The sequence below is a fragment of the Zingiber officinale genome, chromosome 7A (genome assembly GCF_018446385.1).
Source record: "Zingiber officinale cultivar Zhangliang chromosome 7A, Zo_v1.1, whole genome shotgun sequence".
Taxonomy (NCBI): domain Eukaryota; kingdom Viridiplantae; phylum Streptophyta; class Magnoliopsida; order Zingiberales; family Zingiberaceae; genus Zingiber; species Zingiber officinale.
The window spans coordinates 78,762,848-78,778,747 of NC_055998.1; the positions used below are offsets into that span (position 1 = coordinate 78,762,848).

Below are 15,900 nucleotides of genomic sequence, written 5' to 3' on the forward strand. Positions count from 1 at the left end.
CTTTGCCTTTTTCAATGAACCCTTCTGGTTGCTTCATATGGATGTTTTCTTCAAGACTTCCATTAAGGAAAGCTGTCTTGACATCCATTTGTCAAATCTCATAATCCATATGAGCGACAATGGATAAGAGTATCTGGATAGACTTAAGCATGACTACCGGTGAAAAGGTCTCCTCATAATCGATTCTCTCTTTCTGAGTGTACCCTTTCGCAACAAGCCTAGCTTTGAAGGTTCCTACCTTCCCGTCTGTCCCTCATTTCCTTTTGTAGATCCACTTGCATCCAACGGTTTTTACATCATCAGGTGGTTCTACAAGCTCCCAGACCTTATTAGAGTACATAGACTCTATTTCAGAATTCATTGCCTTTTGCCAAGATGCTGCATCTATATCTTTGAGTGCTTCGTCATATGTTCGGGGATCAGGTTCATGTTTACCCGGGATCAAGTCCGAAGACTCTCCCAAAAACATGAATCTCTCTGGTTCCCTCACAACTCTCCCAGTACGACGAGGCACCATCTGTGGTTGTGTATCATGTGTGACACATGTTGCAGTCTCTTGTGGTACTTCATCTTGTACTGTTGGTACTAAAGTAGATGTGCCCTCTCTAAGTTCTTCTAGAACAACTTTGCTACTGGGCTTGTGATCCATTATATAGTCTTCTTCTAAAAATTGGGCATTGGTGCTAACAATGACCTTCTGGTCTTTAGGACTATAAAATAAACCACCTTTCGTTCCTTTGGGATAACCCACAAACATACGAACTTCTGTACGAGATTCTAACTTATCAGCATCTGGTTTCAGCACATGTACTGGACTACCCGAAATCCGAATATGTCTTAGACTGAGTTTTCGCCCATTCCACAATTCTGTGGGAGTAGAAGATACTGATTTAGAAGGTACTAAGTTCAGAATGTGCGCTGTTGTTTCCAGAGCGTATCTCCAAAACGAATTTGGTAATTCTGAATAACTCAACATCGATCTAATCATTTCCATAAGAGTCCTATTCCTTCGTTCTGCCACACCATTCTGTTGGGGTGTACCAGGTGCGGACAATTGGGATTGAATCCCGGCCTCTGATAAGTAATTCCTAAACTCTCCTAAGAGGTATTCGCCACCACGATCAGACCGTAGTGTCTTGATACTTTTACCCAGTCGTTTCTCCACATCAGCCTTGTACTCTTTGAACTTATCAAAGCACTCGGACTTGTGGCGCATTAGGTAAATGTATCCAAATCTTGAATAATCGTCTATAAAAGAGACAAAATATTCAAAACCACCTCTTGCCTGGATAGACATAGGACCACACAAATCAGAATGAACCAATTCTAATACTTCTTTGGCTCTATACCCCTTGACCCTAAAAGGCCTCTTGGTCATTTTACCTTCCAAGCAAGATTCACAAGTTGGAAAATTTTCCAACTCTAATGAACCCAAGAGTCCATCGACTATAAGCCTTTGAATCCTACTTAAGTTAATATGACCAAGCCTTAGATGCCAAAGATATGCTTGGTTCATTTCCGAAGGTTGTTTTCTCTTATTAGTGTTAGAAGATGTATTATAAATTTCCATATTTTGCTTTGTGGGAGAAATTGGATTTAAAGTATATAAATTGCCAACTAATGCACCAGAACAGATAATCACTTTATTTCTCTTTATAACAACATTGTTATTAAAAGAAACATAATATCCATCCAAAACTAGTTTAGAAACTGAAATTAAATTCTTTCTAAAACTGGGTACATAAAGACAATTTCTTAAAACTAATTTTCTATTTCTATCAAAAGATAAGTAGACGTCTCCCACTGCAATAGCTGCCACCTTAGTAGCATAGCCCATGTAGACGGTTATCTCTCCTTCATATAGTCGTCGGGTTTCCTGGAACCCCTGCAAAGAATTGCAGACATGATCAGTAGCTCCTGTATCTACGCACCAGGTGCTGGTAGATAACACCGCTAAACATGTTTCAACAACTAGAGCATGAGATATACCTTTGTTGTTTTGATTCCTACGAGGACAGTCTGCCTTCCAATGCCCTGACTGCTTGTAGATGAAGCACTTGCCCTTCGGCTTCTTCACTCCAGCTTTAGATCCTGTACTCTGAGATTTATTCACTTTCTTTGCTGAGCCAATTTGTTTCTTCTTCTTCTTTCCTTTCGGTTTAGAAGTAGAACCATTTTTAGCATAGTGAATCTGAGAATTGTGACGAAACAAACTTTCTGCTGCCTGAAGTTCTGTTAGTAGTTCCGCCAATGAATATACCCTTTTATTCATATTGTAATTCAGGCAGAATTGCTCAAAACTTCTAGGTAGCGTTTGGAGGATCATATCGATCTGGGTTTCTCCATCAATTTCTCCTCCAAGGATTTGTATTTCATTTAGATAAGTCATCATCTTTAGGATATGATCCCTCACAGGAGTACCCTCTTGCATGGTGGTCGTCATTATCTTTCTCATGGCTTCTTTCCTAGAGGTCCGATCTTGGTGACCAAAGAGTTCCTTGAGATTGTTCATAATATCATAGGCTGTTGGTAAATCTTGATGCTGATGTTGCAATACATTTGACATTGAAGCCAAAATGTAACACCGCGCCATCTCATCTACTTTTACCCATTTCTTATGATATTCAATCTCCTCTTGGGTAGATTCACCAGTGGGTGTATCAGGGCAAGGCTCAGTCAGTACAAACTTATAGCTTTCAGCAGTAAGAACAATGTCCAGGTTCCTTTTCCAATCTATGTAGTTAGGACCAGTAACTCTGTTCTCTTTTAGTATAATGGCAGTGGGTTGAAAGTCATCCTAAGAATCACAAATAACTTTCAGTCAGAACTTTAAATTTAGAATAATATTGATTCCTCAAACAATACTATTTTAAATTAACCAACACCTCAAAACACCGTGAATTTTGTATGCCACGATAGTGTGGACGTATACAAATTCAACATTTGTAAAAGGAGGGTTTAACCCATTAATTTTATTATCTTGTCAACCTAACTTTTTGACAAATAAAATTAATAGTTGGTTTCCTTTGGTCACACGAATAATAGCAGTGACTCCGATAGGGAGGATACTATTAGACGTGCCTAAGTGTATACCATTACTTGACACTAAGTCCATTAATAAGATTGTGCCCCTTCCGATGGGGAAGATCACACGCTCTTAATTAATTTCCTATAGTCATCCTAAATGGAAGTTTGATCTAGTGATCCACAAACAAACTCATCCGATATGGAGGAAGACACTCAGAGCCAACGCGCAAGTTTGTTTGCATCACTTACAAACGAGTAATGGAGACCGTGGAATTTATTTAAAATCCCTCTCCCACTTAGTTATTTAAAAATGAGGAATTTTGACTATGCTAGTCTACTTAACATGCATACTAACAAGTACACACATCACAACATAAAAGCAATAAATAGAAAAACTAATTTTCAACTATTATGGCTTTTATCTATTGTTGCCCTCCGTGTGTCGCCATCCCTAGCTGCTGCCATTTTTGGCCACCGCCACCGGATCTAGTTGTCGCATCTATCTTGCTTCTTGTTCTGCTGTGCATCTGGTCCTCAAAAGGTTCCATGCCATGCAAGATTCAATTCGCGACATTAATAGAATTTTACATTTTTTGATCCTATATTCCTCGAAGGAATGTACATCTATCTAGATCAAAAAATAAAATCCTAAACAAACTAAATACAGCTCCTACTGTATTTTATAATACAATCATGCATACACAATAAAATGCCCTTGACATGTCCAAGGGTCCAATCACGCACATAATAACTATAAGCCATAATAGTTGGATCCTGCATCCATAAAGTTAGCACATCCTACTATTATCCTGCCTAAATTATGTATGACATGTGCATAATTAAACTAATACCAAATACACGGAGGCAAAACCCTAGCTCTGATACCAATTGTTGGTTGCTACTTGGAAAACCTAATGGTTCCACTGTACAAAAATTTTGTACAAAGGTCTGAACCTTTTCCTAGCTACCATGTGTTCTTTTAAATTAAACTTGGATCGTCTGCGGAACTTAACACGTTTGATCCTAAGTTTAATTTATTTGTTCTTTTAGGTTTAGACTTGGATCTCCTGCGGAACTTAACACGTTCGATCCAAATCACCTAGATCATGAAGACAATTAAATATCTATTTCCAAAATCGGCTTCCAGTACTTCATGGCGAGGCACATGACCTTCTTAGATATAGGAGCAACCACCACAAACTAGACAAAGCCTTTTAAGGAAATTAAATATTTAACCTTCCCATAGTAACCCTAGGTTAACCTCTAAGAACAATCAAATCACAAGGAAAAGAAAAAAAATAAAAGAACACAATTTTGAAAACTAATTCGAAAAAACTAGAATCGCATGCCTCTTGTATTTGGTATTTTACATGGAGATCAAACTAACATGACGCAGAAAATAATATTAGTTATACCTTTCTTAGTAGATAATGACCTCTTAATCTTCTACCGTATTCATCTTCTAATCTCGGACGTTGTGTGGGCAACGATCTTCCAAGACGAGGACCACCTAGCACCTTCTTCTTCTTCCTTCAAGTTTCGGCCAAGCAAGACTTCCAAAGGATGAAGATCTTTTTCCACCAACCAAGCTCCAAGGGATGCAAGCTTTCTCTCCTTCTTCTCCAAGCTAGGATCCGGCCACCACTTGATCTCCAAGAGAGAAGAGAGTTTCAGCCACAAGGATGGAGAGAAGAGAAAAGGAAGAGGCCGGCCACACCAAGGAAGAAAAGAGGGAGAAAAATAATAAAGGTTGTTACCACAAAGGCACCCAAACCCCCTCTTTTATAATCCTTTAGCCTTAGCAAATAAGGAAAATTTAATAAAAACTTCCTTAACTCTATTGCCATTGAAAAGGAAAATTTAATAAATTAAAATTAAATTCCTTTTCTTAGTTTATATGGTCCGCCACCTCATGTAAGCAATCAAGGAAATTTTTCACAAGAAAAATTAAAGCTTCCTAATTTGCTTTCGGAGAAATTTTAAAATAAAATTTCTCTTTAATAATCCCTTCATGATTGATGCTATAAAAGGAAATTTTTATAATTTTAAAATTTAACTTTTCAACATGTGGATGATAAATAAGTAAAGTTTAAACCAAAATTAAAATCAACCTTTTAATCTACAAATAAGGAAAGAGATTTAACTCTTCTCTTAATCTTTTGTAGAATCTTATAAAAGGAAATATTTTAATTTTTAAACTCTCTTTTAAATCATGTATTCCACATAAGAAAAAATTTAAAATTAAAATTCCTTTTGAATTTATAATGGCCGGCCACCTAGACTTGGGTTCAAGATAGGGCCGGCCACCCATAGACCAAGGCTTGGCCGGCCCTAGCTTGGTTCCCAAGCTAGCTTGGCCGACCCCTATAACATGGGTATGAAGGTGGGTATAGGTGGGTATAGTACTCTATAAATAAGAGGCTACGATAGGGACTGAGAGGAGGAATTGGTTTTGGTCTCCTGATAAAATTAAGCATCCCGTGTTCGCCCCGAACACACAACTTAATTTTATCAATAATAATTCATTCCACTAGAGAACTATTATTGAACTACCGCACCAATCCCAAATTACATTTTTGGGCTCCTTCTTATTATGAGTGTGTTAGTCTCCCTGTGCTTAAGATGTCTAATGTCCACTAATTAAGTGAGTTACTGACAACTCATTTAATTAATATCTTAGTCCAAGAGTAGTACCACTCAACCTTATCGTTATGTAAGACTAAGTCCACCTGCAGGGTTTAACATGACAATCCTTATGATCTCCTCTTGGGGACATTATCAACCTAGATCACTAGGAGACAGTTTCCTTCTATAATCAACAACACACACTATAAGTGATATCATTTCCTAACTTATCGGTCTTATTGATTTATCGAACTAAATCTCACCCATTGATAAATTAAAGAAATAAATATCAAATATATGTGCTTGTTATTATATTAGGATTAAGAGCACATACTTCCATAATAACTGAGGTCTTTGTTCTTTTATAAAGTCAGTATAAAAGAAACGACCTCTGATGGTCCTACTCAATACACTCTAAGTGTACTAGTGTAATTATATAGTTAAGATAAACTAATACCTAATTACACTACGACCTTCCAATGATTTGTTCCTTTTCATCTTGGTCGTGAGCTACTGTTTATAATTTATAAGATACTGATAACATTATCTTCTGTATGTGACACCACATACTATGTTATCTACAATATAAATTAATTGAACAACTACAAATAAATGTAGATAATTTGACCAAATGTGATTCTTTATTTAAAATAAATTTCTACAAAAGCTTAGGCTTTCAGTATACACTCTAACATAAGCTTCCTTCGACTTGACATATTCAAGTCATCTTGGTCATGAAGATTTATACTTTGACATCTTAAGCAAGCATCTCATTGAGGTGTGAACTCGGGATAATTAGGTATAAGTTGAAGTGCCCGAAGGTGTTTGGATAGCCCACAGAGGATTCATCGCTCCTTGCGAGGAGACGTATACCCTATGGCTACTCGTTTGGATTATTACTCAAAATTTTTGGCCAAACCATCATATGTTAAGAGTGTGCGACTCTTGTACACATGTACGAGTAATTTGAATCTGTAGAACGAAGAAGTATTACTTGGGTTAGGTGTGACGTAGTCAACCTAGTGGGGATAAGACACATAGACCATATCCTGAATCAAGTGGGTATAAGATGAGTGAAAGGAATGAGGCTCAACTCACTGTAGCTGCTGATGGGTTTAGAATTAATTCTAAGATCAACTATGATTTTTTAGCTAATTGGGGATCATGATATACGACTAGGTGCCACTCATGATTGCTCTATAATTAAGTAGTTAATTATGGGCGATCAAGATAAACTAGGAACCTATTGGGTCACACACACTAACGAGTCTCTAAAAGACATAAAACAAGTTAAAGAATAAGATTTTTAGATTAAGAGATAAATGTTTGGTTGGACTATAATAAGACAAATATGGAAATATTTGTCACAATGGAAGCGCAGATAGGCCACATCTCCTATGGAAGAGTTGAACTATATTTGGTTTAATCATGAATTAGTCATAAACCAACTTAGTTTAGTTGTGAACCAAACCAAGGGGTTAATGGGTTAATTTTTGGTTAAGGGATAATGGGTTGAATTTGAACTTTCTAATCTAACTCATTAATGAGGGCTATATATTGATATGGTTAAGAGAAAATTAAACACATGAGATCATTAATTGACTTGTAAGGTTTTTGGAAAACCTTAACCCAATTTCTCTTCTCCTCTCGCTCTCCCCTCTCTCTTTGCCGCCGCCAACAAGGGGAAGCATTTCCCCTTGTTGCCGTGACCACCACAAGGGAGAAAACTCTCCCTTGTGTGCTTCTCTTCCTCTTCCTCTTGATCTCTCTTCTTCACTCATGGCTAGTAACTTCTGAAGGAGAGGCTTGTACTCAAGGAGTTGTCTTGAGGAGCTCGGCATGGATATGAATAGATGCGAGGTTCGACAACGTCATTACGGTTGATGCCCTTCTCGTTATAGGTCATCCGTAAGGTACACCTAGTGTAAATTTATTTTCCATAAAAATTTAATTATATGATCATGTTTGACATGTTGTATCCTTGTATGCATGTGGTGCATGTGATGTAATAATTTAGGAATTATTATTATTTTATTTTCTGTTGCACATGTTTACGAAACATGTTTTAGCACACACCGCATTGGACATATCCCAACAATTCACTCAATTAGAATACAAGAGCTTAGGATCTATTGTATTTGAAAATAATGACAAACTTAAGATAATTAGGATACGTAATATTGAACTCGAATCTAATTTTGTTATTAAAAAGGTATTACTTGTTGATGATTTTAAATTTAACTTACTTAGCATTAGTGAATTATGTGATTCTAGTTATAAAATTAAGTTCTTATCCTCTGAATGCTTAATTAAGCATACAGACAACCCTAACATAAGACTTAAAGGGTTTAGAAGGGACAATATCTATGCAATCAACTTAACTAGCTCCTCACTTAAGTGTCACTTGACACAAAAAGAGAAAACCTGGCTATAACATAGAAGACTGTCTTACACTCACTTTAGAAACCTCATCAAACTAAATCACTTAGTGAGAGGACTATCAAAACCACTCAACTTAGATTCAACAATTTGTAATTCTTGTCAACAAAAAAAAGATCAAATCAACCCACAAACTAACTAATTAAACTCAAACCAATTCAACACTTGAATTATTACACTTAGATTTATTTGACTCACATGAGATTAAAACTATTAATAGAAGTTTATACTATCTAGTAATAATTAATGATTACTCAAGATTCACTTACGTAAAATTTTTAAAAAATAAAGATGAAACATTTGAAATATTTAGTGATTTTTGTAAACAAACTAAAAATAAAAAAGACTTAAAAATCAAAAGAATTAGGAGTAATAATGATGGAAAATTTAAAACCATAGGTTTATAAAATTTTGCTTAAAAAATGGCTATCACCAAGAATTCTCATGTCCTAATACATCTCAACAAAATGGAATAGTTGAAAGAAAAATAGAACCATCCAAGAAGCCAGTAGGACAATGCTTAATGAATACCAACTACCAAAATATTTCTGGGCAAAAGCTATTAGTGCAGCCTGATATGTATAAAATAGAACAACAATAAATAAGAAACATAATAAAATCTTATTTGAAATTTACTATAATAAAATACCTAATATCAAATATTTTAAAGTATTTGAATATTTAGTTTACATATTAAATATAAGAGAACGCTTAGGAAAATTTATCTCAAAAGTTGAAAATAAAATTTTTATAGGATACTCACTAAATAGTAGAGGGTATAAAGTTTATAATAAAAATACCCTAAGAATTAAAGAAACAACAAATGTAAAATTTAATGAATCTAACTCTAAGGAAACTAGCTCAAATCAAACTCAAACTCAAACTCAACCTATTGACTTTGTTAAAGCTAGCACTGATCTAGAGGAGAAGTGAAAACCTAAATCAAACAGACGAACACAAAGATGAATAAAATCAATCACAAGAAAATGAACAAACACAAAATGAATCTAGAATAATAAGAGTCAGCTCAGACCACCCAATTGAACAAATAATAGGTTACCTAAACCTAAAGGTTCAAACTAGATCACCATTTAAAAATCTAAGTCAAATATCTTTAATTTCTAAGATTAAACCCAAAATAGTAGAAGAATCCCTACTTAACCCAGACTGGATTATAGTCATGTAGGAAAAACTGATTTAATTTGAAAAAATAGAGTATGAGATTTAGTATCATTACCTAATCATAAAAAGGTTATAGAAACAAAATGAGTGTTTAGAAATAAACTAAGTGAAAATGGAGAAATTATAAGAAACAAAGTTAATTTAGTAGCTAAAGGGTTTAGTTAAGTAGAGGGACCTGACTATGATGAAACCTATGCCCCAGTTGCCAGACTTGAGTTTATTAGAATGCTACTAAGTTATATAACCCATAAATGATTTAAACTTTATCAAATGGATGTTAAATTTGCTTTCTTAAATGGACTAATCAAAGAAAAAGTATATGTAGGTCAACTACCTGGGTTTGAGAGTTTAGATTATCTTGACCATATTTTTAAACTAAATAAAGCTTTGCATGATCTTAAACAAGTACCTAGGGCTTGGTATGAAAGGTTGACCTCCTATCTAATTTCCAAAGGATTCAACCAAAGTCGAATTGATCCAACTCTTTTTATAAAATCACTTAAACATGATATCTTTATAGCCCAAGTATATATAGATGATATAATTTTTGGATCAACAAATTTAGAATTTTTACAAGAATTTATAACCTTAATGGAACAAGAATTTAAAATGAGCTTAGTTGGTAACTAACTTATTTCTTAGATTTACAAATTAAATAAAAAAATAAAGAAAATTATGTTTATCAACAAAAATATACAAAAGAATTACTTAAAAAATTTGAAATAGAAAATACTAAAGAAATAAAAACACCAATGACAACTAACATAACTTTAGATAGTGAGTCGAATGGAAAACCAATAGATCTAAAATATTATAGGAGTGTCATAGGCGACCTCTTATACTTAATTACAAGTCAACCTAATATTTTATTTGTAGTTAGTATATGTGCTAGATACCAAACCTGTGCTAAGGAATCTCACCTAACTAATGTAAAAATAATCTTTAGATACTTGAAAGGCACACCAAATGTAGGAATTTGGTATCGTAGAACACCTAATTTTGAATTGATAGATTACTCTGATTCAGATTATGTTGGCTATAAATTAGATCAAAAAATTACAAGCAGTGGATGTTAACTACTTGAACCATCACTTGTCAACTAGTTTAGTAGAAAATAATACTGTGTTACTTTATCTACTATTGAAGTGAAGTACATAGCAATGGGCGAGTGTGTGCCATAATTGTTATGGATAATGCACATGTTAAAAGACTTTAACTTAGAACATAAAAATGTAAAAATATTTATTGATAATTTAAGTTCAATTAACTTAACTAATAATCTAGTGTATCATTTAAGAACAAAACATATTGAAATCAAACATCACTTAATTAGAGACCATGTCACCAAAGGAGGCATTGAACTCAACTACATTGAGTCCAAGTCAAATATGGCTGACATCTTTACTAAGCCACTGCCAAAATCTAAATTTAATAACTTACAAAGAAGATTGGGAATGTGCAGGATAGACTAGAACTCTTATTATCAAATAAATTTTTAAATGATTTACAAATTCTAGGCTACTCTTATTTTTATGCTTTTAAAAAACTTTCTATTTCTCTAGAGTTTCAAAAATTATTTTGACCTTAGTCTAGGTCAAACCCCTAGAAAACATGATCCTATAGATCTAGGTAACGAGTATTTCACAAGCACACTAGGTCTACCTTGATTGTGTATTAAAAAATTTAGAATGACATAAGATGCGTAGGCCTTTTGTTTAGACTTTAGATACTTATATCAGTGCATCAAAATAAGTCCGGGTTATAAATACAATAGTACATTGATCAAAATAAGTAGTTCTTTTTTAGAAAATATCTAACTGGATAATATTACTTAACTTGACTAACCTAGTGAATGCTGCTATCTTTTGGTAGTCAGTTAGTAACTAAAGGTTATACATCTAAGAATAAATTTTGGATAAATATTATTTTGAAAATAATATCAGGTTAAGTGGGAGGATATGCTTGGATAACTTAAAAATATTTAAAAATTTACTTTGAAAAATATTTTACAAAATATTTTACAAAATTCATGCAAAGCTTTATGTTTTAAAAAAACTTGTACATTTTTTAAAAATGCCCTTGAAAATATTTGGAACTTTTATTAAAATTTTCTTTAAAAATAAATTTGAAAAATCCTTGTAACATGCTTTTTCACTTTGTTTAACTTTAAATATTTTGAAAATATTTCCAAAACTAATTTGTTTAAATTCTTTGAAAATATTTTATAAAATTCTTGCAAATTTCAAAATTTCCTTTAAAAAACAATTATATGTTTAAAAAATTGCCTTGAAATTATTCTAAAAAATGATTTCAGAAATGGCTTTCAAAAACCTACTCTTTTACCTTAGTTTTGAAACTGATTAAAATTACTTTTTCAAAAATATTTTTAAAAATTACTTTGACAATGTTTAAAAACTTTTTCAAAAATACTTACAAATTTTTAATGAAATACTAAATTACTAAACTGTGTTTGAAAAGTTTGTTTTCAAAACCTTTTCTTCAAAATGTTTTTGAAAATTTAAATGAAAAGTCATTTAAAAAATTTGTTTGTTTTCAGAATTCTATTTATTTTAAAACTTGAATAATCTGTTACCAAAAGCATTTTGAAAAATGTATTTATCTGCTTCAAAACCTGACCTGACAATTTATTTAGTTGAAAATTTATTTGAAAATATCTATTTGAAAATTTTATATTATAGAAAATATCTTCTTTACAAAATATCTACCTGAAAAATTTCTTTCAAAAGATAACACTTTTATTTTCAAAAACTTGTTTCAAAACATTACTTTGAAACCATACTTACTAATGTTTAATGTGTTGTATTTTTTTTTTATGTATACCAAAGGGGGATGATAGTGAGTTATGTTAGAAAAATCACCTCACTTTATTCAAATTTAGAAAAGAAAACTCAATTTTCATTTGATGTTTAATGCTTATTTGCATGTGTATTTTTTTTAACTTTAATTTAGGTTCTCATTACATAAAAAAGGGAAGATTGTTAGTGCAGGTTGCACTAATAATCAAATTTTGATGTATAACTAATAGGTTAAAGTTAGATGTGTTATTTGTGAAACCTTTTACCAAGTGTGCAAGACTTGATGGGTCTAGAGGACTGAAACACCAGGCTGAAGTCCAACTGGTTGATAGCTGCCACGAAGTCTAGTTTGGTTGAGATATGGCAGAAGGAAGTCCAGTTAGGTTGACAACTAGCTGAAGTCCAGATTGGTTGAGATCTGGCGGGAAATCTTGGTGAATCAAGGGACTTGACATCAAGGAAGTCTACGATTGGTAAGTGGAGGCAAGCAATAGGAGGAGAGATCCAGTGAGGACGCAGTCCCGGTTGAGGGAACGGTAGGCGTCCGTCCAATCTAGAGTTTCAACGAAACTCAAAGTCAGGATTGGACAGTCCAGAGACTGTCAACATTTACCTTACTCTATATATTATTTTTACCTGGACTAACCTATGATGCAGGATGAAGATTGTTGGAAAATATGCATCCAAGCGCCCGGAGCTTATCTAGGCACCCAGACGGTCCGGGCGCTCGGAGATACTCTAGGCGCCTGGGTCAGGTGCTTCGAAACAACACCCAGGTGGCACCGCAGGCACTTAGAGGGTCTGAGCGTCGGAGCATGTCCAGGCGCCCGGACCAGCAAAGTTCATTCACAGACTGAGTTGGAGTGCGACGACTAGCTGACCCACGTTAGCAGTCCAGACACCCGGAGGGGGTCTAGGTGTCCGGATGTGGATAAACTTCGAGGATGAAGTTTCGATGAAAGCTTACCACATTAGCATAGTCCAAGTGCCCGAGAGGGGATCCAGGCACCCGGATGGGGTTATAAAATGAGGGTTCGACTAGCAGCTTGAAGACAATATTTGCCACAACTTTTATTCTAGCGGGCTGCTCTTAGAAGGCTCTGGTGATCCTTAAAAGCTGCTCTGACAACCGACGATTAAAGAATTCTATTCATGCTTTCTTCTTATTGGTAGATTTTTATATTATAGTTTGTGTACTCAAATATTGTAAATCAAAATTTTGAATTGATAGTGATTGTCTAATGAAAGCACTCAATGAGTGCGAGCCTTAGAGTAGGAGTCATTGAAGGCTCTGAACCAAGTAAAAAAAATTACTTGTGTTAGTGCGTGCCTTTTTGTTTTCATCTCATGTTTTTCTTTGTTTTATTTTCACTAAAAACTCGGTATTTTAAAAGAAAAGAATGATTTCAAAATCACATGATTCACGCCCCCCACCTCTCACATGCTCATAGTCCAACAAATGGATTAGTCAACATGTCTACAACATTGTCTGCAATGTGAACCTTCTCAAGTTGAATTTTTTCGGAAGCAATCAGCTATCTGATTTTTTGAAACCGCACATCAATGTGTTTGGTTCTCATATGATACACCTGATTCTTCAATAAATAGATAACACTTTGATTTTCGCATAATAACTTGACTCCACATTGTTGAATGCCCAGTTCTTTGATCAACCCTGTAAACCATAAAACTTCCTTCGTTGCTTCAGCTGCTGTCATGTACTCCGACTCCATAGTAGATAATGCAACAATAGATTGTATCATAGATTTCCAAGAGATAGTTGGTACGGGAAGCATCCGACGATAGAACCATTGTTTTGATAATGGCAAAGGAATTCAAAGTTAAGGTTATGTCTGTGAGATCTTGGAAAATTTAATTAATAGGGTTATTTGGAAAATAGCCTTATAGAATTTTTCCGGAATTTTTAGAAATTTTCTGGGAATTTTTCGGAACTCGTACGACGGGTTTCGAGGGGACGAATTTACGGATACGGATAAAGCCTGTTTGGAATACTAGTTTAAGTGAGGAAATGTTTTTGTTTATAAATACTTTTCTTTTCTTATTTCCCTAAACCTATCGCCGATACCCGAACTCCTTCCCCTCTTCTGCCCCGACTCCGATCTCTCTCTGTTCTCTCTCTCGTGGACAAGCGGCGGCGACGGGAGCAAGGCTCCAACTCCGGCGATCTTCCTCTACCGGCATCGGCGGCTGTTGAGCTCAGATCCAGGCGGCGCTATTCCTCTTCGGATCATAGGCACGACATTGTGTCTCCTCTAGCCGACTACCCACCTTTCTTCCCTGATCCGACGCCACTGGGTCGAGCATTTGTCATCCGATTGCCGGCGTGAAGAAAAATTAGGGCTACCAGCGTCGGATTTGTCTGGTACCGACAGTGTGGGTGAGGTACCAGCCCTAGTCTTCATGATTTTCTTGTCGGATCCTCTTCTCTGTTCATCGCAAGAATTCATCGTGCCCTAGCGGTGATTTCGAAGGTAAGCTATTAAACCTAGCTGTGGATTTTAGAGCTTCAATTTTCTTCTCTGTTTACTGATCCTCATCTTCTTAGCGGTGGAATTAGGTCACGGATTTGGAGAGGTTGGTATCGGGGATGTGTTGTTGGATTAGGGGAAGGAATCGGATCAGACTCGTGCTAGGTTTTCCCTTGATCGGATCAGTGGACCTCCTCCTCCTGGCTGTTGACTGAGGTTCCGGTTTGAGGTGAGTTCTTGTTGGAATTTGGGTATTGCTTGATTAGAGATCTCCATTTCTTGTTGATCTGTGATCTCCTTGTTTGATTCTTTCTTGATCCGATTGAATTCCAGTGAGGTTCGATTCTGATTAGTGAGGTGTGCTCGGGATTTCAGCAAGGTTGAGTGTTGTGAACTTTCTTAGGTTCCAACAGCAGCTACCCTAACCGGCAGCTACATTTTTGGTGGTGATCTACTGGTGATCACCTTGGATTTGGGTAAGTTTTTGGAGGTCAATTGTTACTTTGTTTTAATGATACAAATTAGGGTTATATTTAGTTGTTTATGTGTAGAATTATTCAGGGTTGAATTAATCTAATGGAGTGATTAGGGTTAAGGTAATTAACCCTAGTCAACCGTTGGATTTTTAATCTAATGGGAGATTAGGGATTAGATAACTAATCCTAATTGACCGTTAGATTTAATTAGATAGGATAAGGTTGTGGGATTAGGGTTTTGCCCTAATTTAGTTTTAGAGATTTTATTTAGCTAAATAAAACTGTTTGTTTGTATTCTAGCTAAATAAAAGTAAATGTATTTATTTACACAGGACTCTGATTCGAGACGAGCATCTCGACATTGGATTAGGACTGGATTGTACCTTCTATTTGAGGCGGGTACCCTTTGACTTATCTTTTGATAATGTCTTATGATATGTGTAGCTTATATATATACTTACTAGTGGTAGATAGTAGATTATTCTCTCTCTTGGTCTTAGCTAGTTGATACCTATCACATGCTTCATCTGCTAGTTGCTTTACTTCAGGATTGGATATTTTATCTCTTGCCATGTGTATATATGTTCATAGAGATGCATATCTATAGTGCTCTACTCTACTGGATTAGTTGCTTTACATGTATGATACATGCTCTTGGATTCATGACACTTACATCATTGTTATATGTGATGTCTTTGGATTTATGCTGTCTATATCATGGTTATATATATGCGTTTACCTTTTGGGCACATACATATATGGAGGAGGCTATGTTCAGGTATGACATACTATAGCATCATGCACCATCCTGCATGATTGCATGCTGGGCGATTGACGACTCCATTA

The 15,900-nt window shown here is 35.0% G+C and overlaps 1 long non-coding RNA gene across 1 annotated transcript; it reads left to right on the forward strand.

Moving 5' to 3' along the window:
* The first annotated feature begins 14,559 nt into the window (after window positions 1-14,559).
* On the forward strand, window positions 14,560-15,418 carry LOC122000201. The gene is made up of 3 exons (XR_006117016.1): window positions 14,560-14,807; window positions 14,912-15,054; window positions 15,387-15,418. It is a non-coding gene; the product is annotated as an uncharacterized LOC122000201 (long non-coding RNA).
* The last annotated feature ends 482 nt before the right edge of the window (window positions 15,419-15,900 follow it).